At 46.7% G+C, this 16746-nt stretch overlaps 2 long non-coding RNA genes and 1 pseudogene across 4 annotated transcripts in view; 2 read left to right on the top strand and 1 right to left on the bottom strand.

The window, feature by feature from the left end:
• The window catches only part of LOC102391053, a 214638-nt pseudogene that overhangs the window by 148220 nt on the left and 49672 nt on the right, over positions 1-16746 (top strand).
• On the bottom strand, positions 8992-15894 carry LOC123330136. 2 transcript variants are annotated; one of them, XR_006640162.1, is made up of 4 exons: positions 15773-15894; positions 15108-15230; positions 10623-10729; positions 9039-9537 (listed from the first exon to the last, which is right to left on the bottom strand). It is a non-coding gene; the product is annotated as an uncharacterized LOC123330136 (long non-coding RNA). The 2 variants fall into 2 exon arrangements; XR_006545829.2 differs by lacking the exon at positions 15773-15894 and having other exon boundaries at positions 8992-9537; positions 15108-15392.
• Positions 15469-16746, top strand: part of LOC123330130 — a 31680-nt gene continuing 30402 nt past the window's right edge. Inside the window, exons 1-2 of one of the 2 annotated variants that reach the window (XR_006640158.1) lie at positions 15469-15807; positions 16521-16631. This is a non-coding gene — a long non-coding RNA (uncharacterized LOC123330130). Of the gene's footprint in view, positions 15808-16095; positions 16111-16520; positions 16632-16746 lie in introns of those variants that run through there. The other variant, XR_006640159.1, reaches the window with a different exon arrangement.

The raw sequence follows: 16746 nt of genomic DNA, 5'->3' as shown, positions 1-16746 counted from the left end.
TAAGTGGGAGGATTATTCCAACAGTTTTGGGGAAGGGGAGGGGATTTCCAGGAGTTGGACCACGGCCCACTTTTTGGTCTTTGATGTTTGACCTCGGAACTGTCACGGCACCTTGAATGTGCCATTTAGCTTGCTGATGTGTTACAATGAGTTATACCAAGGAGCAAGGTCTAGTCAAGTTGACTTGTCAGCCATCTTGGACCCGTTTGATTTTAATTCGTTTATGTTGTGCCCTCGGGATATGTCAAAGGTTGTGCCCTGCCCTTTCCCCTCCTGTTTCAAAGGAGCCTCAGAATATTCACCTGGGGACTTACCCAGATGCTGGCCAAGGTGTCTCCATGTCCCCGATTCTTTCTCCTTCCTCCAAATAATTCTTTAGAGCAGAAAAATTCAGGCTGACATAGGCTGGAGAAAGAAAGAAACTTCTTTAAGGTGAAGGTGGCCTCCCCAGCTTCTGGGGTGGTCCTCCTTCACTCTCCACTTCTGACTCAGAGCCCCCACTGCCTGGATGCAGTACCTGGTATGACTGGAGCTCAGCCTTCTTGACAAGAGTCTCAGGCCACCTGGCCTCTGAAGGAATCTTCCAACCCTCTGCCTTCTCAAAAGAGCCTGGCGTGGAGGATTGACCTCGGAGAGTCTGATCAAGCCAGGGGACCCCCGTGGGGCTGCCCCTAAGTCAACCCCACACCGACCACCCAATTTGTTGCCAAAATCCGGCCTCTGTACAGTGGTGCAGGATGAAACCTTTAAGGAAGAGTTGGGTGAAGCAGAAAGAAATTAGCTGTACTGTTTGGCCAGGCAAAGAGGGCCACAGCAGGCAAAGCCTTAAGACTGTGCTCCCAGCCTGGTGGTGGTAGTGAGGAGTCTCACAGTGTTTACCGAGCCATGGTCGGTGGTCAGGTAATGAAGAGGCAGCGTCATCAACCTTTTGCTTCCAAATGGTCTGGGGTTGACTTGCTTGTGGGCAACATACAGTTAACTTCCTCCACCTGGTAGGGGTTTGAGTATCTGCTAAACAGTTCACAAATAAGGCACAGAACAATATCTATAGACCTTGAGGAAGAACTAAATAAAGGTCCTTGACTTTGTCTAATGGCTGAAGTATTATTATTTTGGCTTGTTTGACTGTTTTCCTTTTCTTTCTGCATTTTCTCACTTCTCTGATTAAATTTATTCTTTAAAAAATTTTTTACTTTTTATTTTCTGGCCGCATCGCAAGCAAGTAGGATTCTCATTCCTCAACCAAGATCAAACCTGCGTTCCCTGCAGTGGAAGTTCAGAGTCTTCACCCACTGGACCCCCAAGGAAGTCCCCAAGTTTATTCTTTGACGAAAGATTTTCTACAGACAAAAGGCAGGCGGAAGACTTGGCTGAGGCTTTATTCTGGGAAAGCCTCCTAGGGTCCTGCTTGGTCACAATCTGGCCCTTCCCCTGCTCTGCGCCCGGTTGGAGTCTCGGTCAGCACAGAACCAGGCAGAAGACGACATGACAGCTTGGTAATCCTTTAGCTCCAGGGTCAAGTCTATTCATTGCCAGGAAGGCACAGTTGGTGTCTTGCTTATAACAGCAAAAGTTCGATTTCTAAATGTTTGCCAGTGTTGGAGGAAATCACAGTTTAGTGGCCACCACAGGAAGCCAAGCTGGTAATCTGTGTCTCCTGAAACCTGTTATCATGTTAGGGATGTCTCCCCAGTTTTAAATCAGTCCTCTCTCTTAGACAGAGGAGTCAGTATTTATAATTAATAAGGATATCCAAATCGCTACTGTTAACTTCCTTCAATGATGCGGCTTCTTTAACAATAATATACGATGTCGTCTTCTAAGATTTTGCAAAGATAGCATAGATTCCAAACAAATATATAAAAAGAAATTAAACGGTAATGGCTTCTGCTATTTGGCGACCAAACATCTTTTTAAAGAGATATATGATATTGTTTTATGAACGATTCATGTTTAACGTCTTGCTATCTTGTGTAGTACAAATATCAGCATCCTTTGGACTGGGCAACCCAACAGTTCAAGGGTTTCAGGGCTTGTTTTGTTCCATATGTCATTAATTTATCTATGAGAAACCCACGGAAAATATATATTATGCATACAAACATAATATATATATCTACTATATATTGTATTACGTATTATATATTATATAATATGATATATATCATGTATGTTATATACGTGTGTGTGTGCATGTTAAGTCACGACCGACTGTGACCCCATAGACTATATAGCCGGTTAGGTTCCTCTGTCCATGGAATCTTCCAGGCAAGAATACTGGAGTGGGTTGTCATTTCCTACGTCAGGGGATCTTCATGACCTGGAGACTGAACCTGCATCTCTTGCATCTCCTGTGTTGGCAGGCAGATTCTTTACTACTGTGTCACCTGGGAAACCCCATATATATATTTTATATATATATATTTTTTAGTATACATATTATTATAAAATATACCAGACACTGGTATGTATCTGGTACATGAATATTGCTTTGACTTTCATTTTCTTTTCCATTAAGAGTTTGGTTCTTTTCCTTCCTTGTTTTTTTTTCTAGGGGTATAGGTGATTTACAGTGTTGTGTTAGTTTCAGTTATATTGCAAAGTGAGTCATACATATATCCACTCTTTTCTAGATTCTTTTTCCATATAGGTCATTACAGAGTACTAAGTAGAGTTCCCTGTGCTATACAGAAGGTCGTTATTCCTCATCTATTTTATATATAGTCGTGTGTACATGTCAACCTCAGTCTTCCAGTTTATCCCTCCCCTCCTTACCCCAGGTAACCATCAGATTGCTTTCTACATCTATAATTTTATTTGTTTTGTAGATAAGTTCATTTGTATCCCTTTTTCATTTCTCAGTTGGTGTGCTTTAGATGCTTTTGGTTAGATATAAAAGTAAACATAATCTATTAAGTGGGAGAAAACAGTGGCAAATACTATATGATATCACTTACATGAGTAATCTAACAAATACCACAAACTAGTATATGTAACAAAAAAGGGAATGTCCATCTCTGGGCTTCAAATGTGCTTCCGCTGAGCTTCCAAGGGCCTGAAATGTGTGAGGAAGTGACACTAACTGAGACCGCAGCGGAGGCTGAAGAGGAGCCAGAGCCAAGGGAGGGGAGGGGAGTGCGGGCAGAATCTAGAACACTAGGGCACAGGATGAGTAAGAATGAGGAAGACTGTGGTAGGCAGAGCAAAGAAGGATCTAGAAAAGCCGGGAAGCGGCACGAGTTTAGGGGGCAGGGAAAGAAGAGCGGGTTACTGCCCTCGGGGAAGGGAAGGGAAAGTGGGCGTGAGGGCGGGGCTGCTTGTGCAGTTTCAGTTCTTGAGGCAAAAAGAGGCCTCAGTCACATCTCCCGCTGTTGGAACTGCCAGCCTCCAGGCCCGCCTTGGGAAGCACAGAGCTTGTTGGGGTCCACAGCGTCCACAGTTTCCTTCCCAGAACGGTCCTTACACTTTGAGGGCTCCTCGGTGGCGTGGAGCTTCTCCTTCCCTCTGTTCTCACCCAATTCTGTCCCTTGCCCGGGCCCCCGTGCACCCCTGACTCCTCTCAAGGCTCCATGCCTTCTTGCCCTCCCCTCAGGTCGGGATTAGCCCGCTGCAACTCCCAAGTCGGCACCCACAGGGCAGATGCCCATTAAAGGTTCATCTGGCAGACCTCCTCTGTTGACCAGATCCCCAGATAGAGTGGGCAACTTCCTGGCCAGCCAGGTGCCCTTCCCCAGCAATCTGGGGGACTCTGCTGGGTAAGAGCATCCAGTCCAGGACATCACGGAAAAACCATTCCTCCAGGGAGAGGTCTTCGGGCTACATGGGGCAATCCGCATTCAGCCTTGTGGGGGAGGGCAGCAGAAACACACTACTCCTCTGGGAGTACCTACTCCAGCCTGGGAGGAAGCCCAGAAACCCTTTTGTAACCTGTGCCCAGCAGTAACCTAATAAAGCCTGTGTTTCTCAAAGAGGTGGAAGAAATGAAAAGCCACCCTCCCCCCACAAAAAACCCCAAACATAGTTCACAAAGATAGTATAGATCCCAAATGCATATAGAAGTCAAGCCACAGTCACTTCTGTTGGTTGATTACCCATCTTTCCAAATATATATACACACTCTTATTTAAAAAAAATTTCACGACTATCCAGTTGCATACCACCGAAGCTAACTTGTGTAGTACATATATCAGTATCTCTCTGATTGCTCATGAGATCAAACAGTAAAAGGGTATCCGGGCTTGCTCCATTCCACATCTTCTTAAAATAACTTTTATAAGTTTTTTTACCTTCTGTGTGAGAAATTCAGCCCCCACCTGCTCTGGGACTTCCAAGACCTTGGCCATGATCAGCGAAACAAGTGAATCCTCTCTGGCTTCTTCCTGCTGGACAGGAGGAGTCAGTATTTATAATTAATAAGGCTATCCAAATCTCTACTGTTAACTTTCCTCAATGATGCGGCTTCTTTAACAATAATATACGACATCATCTTCTAAGATTTCGCAAAGATAGCACAGATCCAAACAGATATATAAAAAGAAATTAAACCGTAATGGCTTCTGCTGTTTGGCGACCAAACATCTTTTTAAAGATGTATATGATATGGTTTTATGAACGATTCATGTTTAACTGGTTGCTATCTTGTGTAGTATAAATATCAGCATCCCTTGGACTGGGCAACCCAACAGTTCAAGGGTTTCAGGGCTTGTTTCGTTCCATATGTCATTAATTTATCTATGAGAAACCCACGGAAAATACATATTATGCATGCAAACATAATATATATATCTACTATATATTATGTATTATATATTAGATGATATATATCTACTATATATTGTATTACATATTATATAATAAGATATATATCATGTATGTTATATATGTGTGTGTGCGTGTGCTCAGTCGCGTTCGACTGTGACCCCATAGACTATATAGCCGGTTAGGTTCCTCTGTCCATGGAATTTTCCAGGCAAGAATACTGGAGTGGGTTGTCATTTCCTTCTCCAGGGGATCTTCGTGACCCAGAGATTGAACCTGCATCTCTTGCATCTCCTGTGTTGGCAGGCAGATTCTTTACTACTGTGTCACCTGGGAAGCCCCATATATATATTATATATATATATTTTTAGTATACATATTATTATAATATATATCAGACACTGGTATGTATCTGGTACATGAATATTGCTTTGACTTTCATTTTCTTTTCCATTAAGAGTTTGGTTCTTTTCCTTCCTTGTTTTTTTTTTTCTAGGGGTATAGGTGATTTACAGTGTTGTGTTAGTTTCAGTTATACCGCAAAGTGAGTCATACATATATCCACTCTTCTAGATTCTTTTTCCATATAGGTCATTACAGAGTACTGAGTAGAGTTCCCTGTGCTATACAGAACGTCGTTATTCCTCATCTATTTTATATATAGTCGTGTGTACATGTCAACCTCAGTCTTCCAGTTTATCCCTCCCCTCCTTACCCCAGGTAACCATCAGATTGCTTTCTACATCTATAATTTTATTTGTTTTGTAGATAAGTTCATTTGTACCCCTTTTTCATTTCTTGGTGTGTTTTAGATGCTTTTGGTTAGATATAAAAGTAAACATAATCTATTAAGTGGGAGAAAACAGTGGCAAATACAATATGATATCACTTACATGAGGAATCTAACAAAATACCACAAACTAGTATATGGAACAGAGAAGGCGATGGCACCCCACTCCAGCACTCTTGCCTGGAAAATCCCATGGACGGAGGAGCCTGGTGGGCTGCAGTCCATGGGGTCGCTGAGTCGGACACGAGTGAGCGACTTCCCTTTCACTTTTCACTTTCATGCACTGGAGAAGGAAATGGCAACCCCCTCCAGTGTTCTTGCCTGGAGAGTCCCAGGGACGGGGGAGCCTGGTGGGCTGCCGGCTATGGGGTCGCACAGAGTCGGACACGACTGAAGTGCGACCCCATAGACGGCAGCCCACCAGGCTCCCCCGTCCCTGGGATTCTCCAGGCAAGAACACTGGAGTGGGTTGCCATTTCCTTCTCCAATGCATGAAAGTGAAAAGTCAAAGTCAAGTCGCTCAGTCATTTCCGACTCTTAGCAACCCCATGGTCTGCAGCCTACCAGGCTCCTCCGTCCATGGGATTTTCCAGGCAAGAGTACTGGAGTGGGGTGCCATTGCCTTTATATGTAACAAAAAAGGGAATGTCCATCTCTGGGCTTCAAATGTGCTTCCGCTGAGCTTGTGTGAGCCTGAGATGTGTGAGGAAGTGACACTAACTAAGACCACAGCAGAGGCTGAAGAGGAGCCAGAGCCAAGGGAGGGGAGGGGAGCGCGGCAGAAGAATCTAGAACACGAGGGCACAGGATGAGTAAGAATGAGAAAGACTGTGGTAGGCAGAGCAAAGAAGGATCTAGAAAAGCCGGGAAGCGGGGACGAATTTACGGGGCAGGGAAAGAAGAGCGGGTACTGCCCTCACGGAAGGGAAGGGAAAGCGGGCTCAAGTGAGGGCGGGGCTGCTTGTGCAGTTTCAGTTCTTGAGGCAAAAAGAGGCCTCAGTCACATCTCCCACTGTTGGAACTGCCAGCCTCCAGGCCCGCCTTCGGAAGCACAGAGCTTGTTGGGGTCCACAGCGTCCACACTTCCCTTCCCAGAACCGTCCTTATACTTTGAAGGCTCCTTGATGGCGTGGAGCTTCTCCTTCCCTCTGTTCTCGCCCAATTCTCTCCCTTGCCCGGGCCCCCGTGCACCCCTGACTCCTCTCAAGGCCCCATGGCTCCTCGCCCTCCCAACAGGTCGGGATCAGCCGGCCCCAAACTCCCAAGTTGGCACCCACAGGGCAGATGCCCATTAAAGGTTCATCTGGCAGACCCCCTCTGTTGACCAGATCCCCAGATAGAGTGGGCAACTTCCTGGCCAGCCAGGTGCCCTTCCCCAGCAGCCTGGGGGACTCTGCTGGGTAAGAGCATCCAGTCCAGGACATTACGGAAAATTTTCTTACCTCCTGTGTGAGAAATTTAGCCAGCACCCACTCTTGGACTTCCAAGACCTTGTCCACGATCAGCAAAAGAAATGAAGACATGGCGAAAGCTCGAGTTGTGGGTGTTCCTCTCAGAACACACCCTGAATTTACGTCCTCCGGGAGACGTCGTGGGAGGTGCCCGCTTCACAGAGGAAGCCCAGGGGGCGGGGTTTTCAGAGAAGAGCTCCATGCCAATCAATCAAGGCCTTGGTGCGGGAGATCTGTGGGTTGAGTGTGAGTGTGTGTGAATATGTATCCATATATGTCTATTTGTGTGTATGTATGTAGCTATGTGCCTACATACGTGTGTGTACACGGGTGTGTGTGTGTCTGTGTATTTGTGTGTTTATATCTATTTGTATGTGTGTGTGTGTATGTTTGTATGTGTTTTGCATCTGTTTGTGAAGGGAGTTAGCGACACGCAGGCACAAATCTCCTGGCACAAAGGAGTCCCAGGGAAGAGGAGTGGGTGGAGAAAGGGTCCAGGAAACCAGATGGAGAAGGAGATTGGAATCTTCTGGGGCTAGAAAGGCAGACTTTGAGCAGGAGTTGGGGGATGTCAGGACCCTGGAGGAGACAGAAGTCTTGAGCTGAGGGTGCAGACGATTCAAAAAATGAAGGACATGAGGAGTGGGGATGGGGGCCAGAATAGGGTTCCTGGACTCCAGCCCTGGGGAAGTAAGGGAACGGCTTGGGGTAGGGCCTAGAATGTAGGACAAGAGGGCAGGGTTTCCAGGTTCCAGCTGGAACCAGGCTGAGAAGGGCAGGGTTGCTCTCAGAGGGGGTCTGGTTGGGGCCTCCAGCGTCTGGGGGAAGCCCTGCAGGAAAATGAATGTCCACGTGGGGGCGCCAAACGTTCTTCCTTGGAGTTTGAGAGACGGTGAAATGTGTGAGTAGGTGAAACTGAGGCCACATGGAGGCTGAAAAGGATCCAGGACCCAGGGAGCGGAGGGTATAGTGGGCAGAAGAATCTAGAATACAAGAAGTGGGAAGGGGAGGAAATGGAGGATGGGGCAGGCCTAGGAGTGTGCAGAGCCCAGAATGATCTAGAAGAGCGGGGGAAGGGGGACGAGTTTAGGGGGCAGGGAAAGAAGAGAAAGTTGCTGTCCTGGGGATGGGAGGGGAAAGTCGGGGTGAGGAACGACTCTGCAGAGATGAGATTACTTGTGTAGTTTCTGTTTTTCAGGCAAAAAGAGGCCTCAGGCGCATCCTGCCCTTTGGAACCGCCAGCCTCCCTTGGGAAGCTCAGAGCTTGTTGGAGTCCACACCATCCACATGCTTCCCTTGTGGGGGCAGTCCTTCCACTGGGAGGGTTCCTCTGTGGTGCAGAGCTCCTCCTTCCCTCTGTTCTGACCCTATTCTATCCCTTGAAGACTGGCTCCCGGGCCCTATACCCTCCACACTCCTCTCAAGGCTGCCCTGGAGCCTCTGGGCCCTCTGCTCATATGGGGGGCTTGCCTCCCAAGCTCCCAAGTCTACACTGTTCAAGCAGTCTGAGCACGGGTTGGAAAAGAATTTCCAGACACAGGGCATTTCAGACGGGAGTGAGTTTATTAAAAACAAAGAGCAGAGAGAGAGTGGGCACCACAAGCGCAGCTGGCTGACAACTGCTGACAGACCAGGGAGAGTTGACAGCGTTCATGAGTTAATAGCCACCTTTTGTAGCCTTAAAACAAAGAAAATTCCTGCTGAAAGGTTGGCATTAGGTGAGTGGCTGGGATGCTCTAGGGTGTTTACTGGAGTGGTCATCTTTGCTGAATTGGGAGTCAGGCAGCTTTTTAGTTACTATTAGGGGTTTTTTCGGAGAAGGCAATGGCACCCCGCTCCAGTGTTCTTGCCTGGAGGATCCCAGGGATGGGGGAGCCTGGTGGGCTGCAGTCCATGGGGTCGCTAAGAGCCGGACATGACTAAGTGACTTCCCTTTCACTTTTCACTTTCACGCATTGGAGAAGGAAATGACAACCCAATCCAATGTCCTTGCCTGGAGGATCCCAGGGACGGGGGAGCCTGGTGGGCTGCTGTCCGTTGGGTTGCACAGAGTCAGACATGACTGAAGTGACTTAGCAGCAGCAGCAGCAGCAGCAGCAGCAGGGGGTTTTTGGCAACAGTTATAAAGTGGGACAGTCAGCTTTCGAGGTGACTTTGGTTCTGGGCTCTGCTTCTGTGGCCTTGGTGCAAGACCTCACACCTGTGCCCTGGGGCAGGATTCAGTGTTCCCCCCTCTTATTAATGGGCCAAATCTTTGGCCCCTTTATACCCTGCTCATGTCTAACTACCTGCCTATCCTCTCTTGCGATGTGGGGACCCGAGTCATTGGGGAAAGGGGCAGAAACTGCTCTGGCTTCTTCCTGCTGGACAGGAGGGTCGTGGGGTCCTGGTCCCAATGCCCACACTGTCAGGGTGCATTTTTGGAGAGAGATGAGCGTCTGTGGAATGAGAAAGCCGCTTGTTCTCGTGAGGTCCATGTGTCAACCAGCTTGTTGCATCAGCATCTGGAGATTTTATTTGTATTCTAGAAGAAACAAACTTAACAAGAAGGTTAGAGATACACGGCCTGAAGATTAATACAAGTAGAAAAACTGCCGAGGGGCCTAAAAGAGGGGCTAGTCAGGAGAACCAAGGCCATACATTGGTCTGTGATGTTGGGGCTTCTCTAGGTATGAGAAGATGCAACAATTGGGGTTCATGAAAATCTTTACTTGAAAACGTCTATCTGAAGGCCTGTCCTGCCAGTTTTTCTTAGAGCACAGAACGCCTCATTCATGATTTCTACCCTGAATTCCTTTCTGCCGGTGTAGAAAGTCAGCCACTATAGTGGCTCCTGATTTCCTCTTTGTAGAGGCAGATGGCAAGTGCCAGCTTCCAGCCTCAGACTCCCTTCATGGCCATAGATTTGAGCATGGTTTTGGGGGCATATTGTGATCACTTTGTCCCATGATGTTAGGAATGCTCGTCTAGTGAAGATAAATTAGGAATGCTCATTCCCAGGTCTAGTGAAGATGTTTTGATTGTCCACTCAATGTGCTGTTACTGGACTAGGCTACGAAAGTAGCAAAAGTCCTGGATCATATCTGCCTTACTAGTAGTCTCTTATAGTCCATGACGGAGAAGGCAATGGCACCCCACTCCAGTACTCTTGCCTGGAAAATCCCATGGATGGAGGAGCCTGGTGGGCTGCAGTCCATGGGGTCGCAAAGAGTCAGATACGACAGAGCGACTTGACTTTGACTTTTCACTTTCATGCATTGGAGAAGGAAATGGCAACCCACTACAGTGTTCTTGCCTGGAGAATCCCAGGGACGGGGGAGCCTGGTGGGCTGCCGTCTATGGGTCGCACAGAGTCGGACACGACTGAAGTGACTAAGCAGCATAGTCCATGAAAATATTCCGTCTTTTTGCTTCTTCTCATACCTAGAGTTACATTATTATAATCATTGATCTCATATGGAACTATAGATCATCCTTCTACTAGAGACTCAGTCACACCATTGGTAATATAAAAGACAGCAATTCTGTAAAATAGGCAATATAGAAAGCAGTATAGCTAGCAGTAATAGTAACATCACAAGTAAGAATTTAAGAGCTTCTATTAGGGGTAGCCCAGTATTTACCTTGTCGTCTGACTTAGTTTGTTGAGTGACTATAAGCTGGTGTTAATCCTCTGGTTGTAGATCATGGAGCATCTGCTCTTTGTCCAAAGATTGATCATGAAGTTAGCCTTCAGAAACAAACTTAGAATGTCCTCTTATGAATTTAATTAAATTTTATAACAACAAATAATTATTTCAGAAGTGAATCTTAGTAAACACTAACCTTAATTAACAGAAGTAGGATTTAATATTCAGTGAGGCAAATTTTTTCCTACCATTACTCTAATTTTTATTAAACACAGCCAAGACTAATTTGCTTTTAATATGTTTGGTCCATTGACTGTAGATGTCATAGGTCTGTCATCAGTTTTTGTTGAGGTGGATTTTTTCTTCTAGAGGGCCCCACTATGTTTTGAGATTTCTTTGAGACAGGCTTTTTATTTACCTATAAGGTTGTTCGGATGTCTGGCTCTAGGTGAGTGATCACACCATCATGGTTATCTGAGTCATGAAGATCCTTTTTGTAGAGTTCTTCTGTGTATTGTTGCCACCTCTTCTTAATATTGTCTGCATCTGTTAGTCCATACCATTTCTGTCCTTTATTGTGCCCATCTTTGCATGACATGTTCCCTTGGTATCTCTAATTTTCTTGAAGAGATCTCTAGTCTTTCCCATTCTATTGTTTTCCTCTATTTCTTTGCATTGATCACTGAGGAAGGCTTTCTTATCTCACCCTGCTATTCTTCAGAACTCTGCATTCAAATGGGTATATCTTCATGACCCAGATGACCATGATGGTGTGATCACTCACCTACAGCCATCTTGGAATGCGAAGTCAAGTGGGCCTTAGGAAGCATCACTACAAACAAAGCTAGTGGAGGTGATAGAATTCCAGTTAAGCTATTTCAAATCCTAAAATTTGCTGTGAAATGATGCTGTGAAAGTGCTCTACTTAATATGCCAGCAAATTTCAAAAACCCAGCAGTAACCACAGGACTGGAATAGGTCAATTTTCCCATTCCCAAGAAAGGCAATGCCAAAGAATGTTCAAACTAGCGCACCATTGCACTCATCTCAATCGCTAGCAAAGTCATCATCAAAATTCTCCAAGCCAGGATTCAACATACGTGAACCAAGAACTTCTATATGTTGAAGCTGGATTTAGAAAAGGCAGACAAACCAGAGATCAAATTGCCAGCATCCGTTGAATCATTGAAAAAGCAAGAGAGTTCCAGAAAAACATCTACTTCTGCTTTATTGACTATGCCAAATCCTTTGACTGTGTGGATCACAATAAACTGTGGAAAATTCTGAAGGAGATGGGAATACCAGACCACCTGACCTGCCTCCTGAGAAATCTGTATGCAGATGAAGAAGCAGCAGTTAGAACCGGACATGGAACAACAGACTGGCTCCAAACTGGGAAAGGAGCCTGGCGTGCTTCAGTCCATGGGGTTGCAAGGAGTCAGACACGACTGAACAACTGAACTGAACTGATTAACGTAATAGTGAATATTTCCCAGTTTACATGAGCCTGAAACTCATGTAGTTTACTTTTTCTTGAATTCAGAATCGCTTGATTTATAAGCGCTTACTTTAGTGTATGTGTTTTAGTCGCTCAGTTGTGTCTGACTTTTTGCGATCCCATGGACTGTAGCCCACCAGTCTCCTCTGTCCGTGGAATTCTCCAGGCAAGAATACTGGAGTGGGTAGCCATTCCCTTCTCCAGGGGATCTTCCCGACCAGGGATTGAACTTGGCTCTTCTGCATTGCGGGCAGATTCTTGACCATCTGAGCCACCAGAGAAGCCCTACTTTTCTTTAGGCCAATTAAATAGAGCTCATTGACAAATTAACCTCAACAATATTATCCAAATCAAAGACACACACTGAGGCATGCATATTATCTGGACAGACAGAGATCTCATAGTTTTCCACTTGAGATTTAAATATCTCCTTGCCCCTTTTTCCCCCTTGGCTTGAAGTTCTACTAATTTGCTCTCAGCTGGAGTCTCAGGCAGAGTGGGCTGTGTATCTCAAGGACATGAAAAGAGTTAACTTCAGTTTTTTTCCTAGGAATGTTTTTGCTTCTCAGGCAGGGTCAGAACTCCAAAAACAAAGTATCTTAACAAGCCAGCTTTTTCCTAATTGCACCTGCAAAAAGAAATAGTTTTGCAATGTCAAAAAGATTTCATTTTAGCCAGTTTTTTTTTTCTGGATTCTAAAGAATATCATGGCTATATTGTCTTTTTCCTTTCTGTAGTCATGGTCTTGTAACTTAAATTTTTAAATTGGAGAGTGTTCAAATTCACATTGGTGCTGGTCACAGGTGTGGATTGACTGATAAGGTGTTTTCCCAGCAGGGATTGTTCCTCTGGGATGGCGGGATCTTGGTTTGATTAGAAGAATCTGAAGGAGTAAGGGAACTTGTAGGAATAGGGGAAGCTTAGTTCTGTTGCCACTTCCTTCTCTCCTACCCCACTGCCCCAAGAGACAGGAGGAGTTAGAAGGGGATTCTTTAGAATTTTAGAAGAGTTTTTTCCAGGCTTTTGATTATAGGAAAAAGTCCTGGACCAGGAGACCTGGTGGAGGGAGAGACAGAGCAGGATGAGGGGATAGGGCAGCAGCAGAAAGACATATGCGGTGTGAGCCCCTTAGATCTGGAATCTGACTGAGTGCCATAAACTTTTGAGCATAAGGAACATCAAAAGAGATCAAATTGGAGGATTGTGTTGTAATTTAGTGGGCCACGAGGAAGCCATTTTTCTTGGTTCCTCAATTTGTACTGGCTCCAAGTTTTGTTGCAAAAGAAAGTGACCCTTTTCTTCTTAAGATTTTCAGGGTCAAATTTTTTTTTCCATTTCTTCAGAATACAGCCTAGAGGTGAGTCTGAGGGAGGGTCTCAAGACAAACCTGAGCCCATTTTTAGAATGGGGTACCGAGAATTCACTGGCCACAGAAGGCATTCCAGCTGTCCCAATGAAGGCTCTGCGAGTGACGAGGCACCGTGTGGCTAACGACCCAAATGGCCCACCATCCCAGCAACTGCGTCCGACAGTGAGAGATCACCTCTGAATGTGTGACCACGAGTGGCACAAAACCGCGTGGCTAGGCACCAGCCTAGGCCCAAACCGCGGAAAACACCTGGCGACTAGGGTCGGAAAGGACGGAGAGAGTGTTCCCGGAACAACCGTGACTCGCCTTTTGAGAATCCTCTGACACGTGGAAGGCATTCTTTGGAATGATTCAGAGGCTACTCCTAGGCCCCTGTAAATTAAATCATGACAGAGGGAGGGAAAGTGAAAGAGACAGAGAAGACAAGCTGAGGGCTAATCTGCCGTTTACACCTGCTAGGAGGTGGTGGCCTGGGCAATGGGCTCAGTGTCTTGCTTGAACCAATACGGCACATACAGTGCACGGAAGTTGTCTTAGGGGCAGAAGCTCTGATAGCCTGATCTGTTCCATGACTCCCTTTATTCTGCCACAGGTGTCTTCTAGCGGCAGGCACCCTAGTGGCTTTTAAATGCCTGACCCATGCCAACACAATATTGATTTGCCTAGTCCTCAGTTGGAAAGGAGTAAAAAAGAGAGACCCTCACCCATTTGGGCGGTAACTGCTGGGGCACAGCGAGCAGTGGGGCCTTCGGGACACACCAGAGGGTGACGCTGGTCAGAGTTCCTCAGTTGCTTCCACAGCCACTTGCCTGTTCGCAGAGGGCCCAAGGAAGAAGGAAAGAGGAAAGGAGATTGGGGGAGGGTCCCCTGAGAGCAATCCCCATAGGCCACCAGATGTTGAGGCAGTATGAGCATGGGTTGGAAAAGAATTTCCAGACCAGAGCACTTGAGAAGGGAGTGAGTTTACTAAGAACAAAGAGCAGAGAGAGAGCGGGCACTGTGAACGCAGCTGGCTGTCAACTCCTGACAGGCCAGGAGAGTTGACAGTGTTCATGAGTGTTCATGAGCCAGCTTTTATATCAAGACAAAGAAAATTCCTGCCGGAAGGTTGGCATTAGGTGACTGGTTGGGATGCTATAGGGTGTTTACTGGAGTGGGCATCTTTGCTTAATTGGGAGTCTGGAGGGTTGTTAGTGATTATCAGGGCCTTTTGACAAGGCTGCAAAGGGGCTCAGTCAGCTTTGGTGGTGACTTTGGTTCTGGGCTCTGCTTCTGTGGCCTTGGTGCAAGACCTCACACATGTGACCTGGGGCAGCACTCAGCAAGTTCCTCTTTTTAAAATATTTATTTACGCATTCGGCTGTGGTGGGTCTTAGTTGTGGCACACAGGCTCTAAAGCTCACAGGCCCAGTAGTTGCAGCACGCAAGCTTAGTTGCTCCAGCGTGTGGGATCCTAGTTCCTCGACCAGGGATCTAACCCACGTGCCCTGCATTGCAAGACTGATTCTCAACCACTGGACCACCAAGAAAGTCCCACAAAGGAAGTTCCTGATGCACCTCGGAGTGTCCCGTTAATGCCTAATCTCAATGTTGATTCTAAACCAAGTCTTACCCCAGAGAAGGCTGAGAACCTTGTCTGCCTGCTGTTCCACTCCCCATTGGAATCATCTGGATAATTGCCAGCAGTTGTCCTTAGTCAGGGGCTTCCCAGGTGGTGCAGTGGTAAAGGCTCCCCCTGCCAATGGAAGGAAACTCAGGAGATGTCGTTCAGATCCCTGGGTCGAGAAGATCCCCTAGAGGAGGAAATGGCCACCCACTCCAGTTTTCTTGCCTGGGAAATCCCATGGACAGAGGAGCCTGATGGGCCACAGTCCATGGGGTCACACAGACAGAGGAGCCTGGCAGGCTACTTTGTGTAAGAAACGCACACACACACTCTCTGCCTGTCTCTGTCTCTTTCTCTGTGTGTGTCTCTCACTGTATCTCTCTCTTTCTGTCTCTCTCTCTGTCTCTGTCTCACTCTGTCTGCCTCTCTCTCTCTCCCTGTCTCTCTCTCCCTCTGTCTTTCTCTTCTGATCTGAGGAGGAGGAGGACTGTGCCCAGGAAAACATTCACTTCTCATTGGAGACACAGCAGATGCTCCATGCAGATGCTGCTGTTGTCTCTGATGCTGCAGCTGGTGTGGTGATGGCGTCTCTGTGGGCAGAGCAGGTCTCAGGACCCAGTCCCTGTAACTACAGACTCAGGAGCCCCTGGTCCATCCTGAGTAACTCTTACCTGCACAAAACTCTGGAGCAAAGAGCACGAGTCAGGTGAGTGCTTCTTTATGCTCCACCGCTGAGCGAAAAACAGAGGGGTCTCCAACAGGAGAGAACCTTGGAGCTGTGTTTGTCCACTGACGTTGGGCAGGACACGTGCTGACCCTGCCCCGTTGACCACACCCCGGCTCCGGCTGGATGGAGGGATGATTGGGGAGCAGAGAGTGGGGTTTCCAGTGGGGCTTTACTGAGCAAAAATTCAAGTGAGATTTTTTTTTTCTAACATAAAAGGTTTTATGGGATTTATTGACGGTACCATATAAAACCTAGCTTTCTGGAGTCCCTGGGAATTTTCAGGTAATTATAATTCAGAGGAGAGCTCAGAATGAATGAATGTCTGTATTTCCTCTGTCGTGAGAGATGCTGGGGGAGAGAAGGAGGGGAGGCCCCCTGTGTGCAGAGACAGAGGGCAGAGCATCTGTGAGTGGGTAAGGAGAGCAGTGCTTGTCCTCACACAGCTCTCAGCGTATTAGGAAGACAGGGGACAAAGGAGTAAAAAACAAAGTATGAATTTTGTTTTGAGACTAACAGAGCGGCTTGGTCGTGCTGATTGAGGATGACCAGCAGGTGTGTCTGGGCAGGTGAAGCCCGCTGGGCTGGACTGGGAGAAGGAGCGAGGAGAGTGAAGTGGTGGGAGGGGGGTTCCAGGAGGAGGGAGAATGTGAATCGCTGGGATGAAACCAAAACGTGTTTCTTGCTTTTTCAAGGGCAATTAATTCAGCCGGATCTAGAGAGGAACAGAAGACACGATGGAAGTGAGCTGCTGAAAGTCTTAGGTGCCTGACAGAAGGTTGCCCTCCCACATGTCTCTACCAGTGGTAAGTAATGAAACATTTTCTTCTGAAAGAGAAAAAAAAAAAAACAAACCTCTTGGTTTCACTGTTCTGTTTTATTAGTTCTCTGGTCTTTATTTCATTTACTTCTGCTCTGATT

Source organism: Bubalus bubalis, chromosome 18, assembly GCF_019923935.1.
Source record: "Bubalus bubalis isolate 160015118507 breed Murrah chromosome 18, NDDB_SH_1, whole genome shotgun sequence".
NCBI lineage: Eukaryota > Metazoa > Chordata > Mammalia > Artiodactyla > Bovidae > Bubalus > Bubalus bubalis.
Note: the sequence above shows the minus strand (reverse complement) of the source record. Positions and strands in the feature narration are given on the sequence as shown.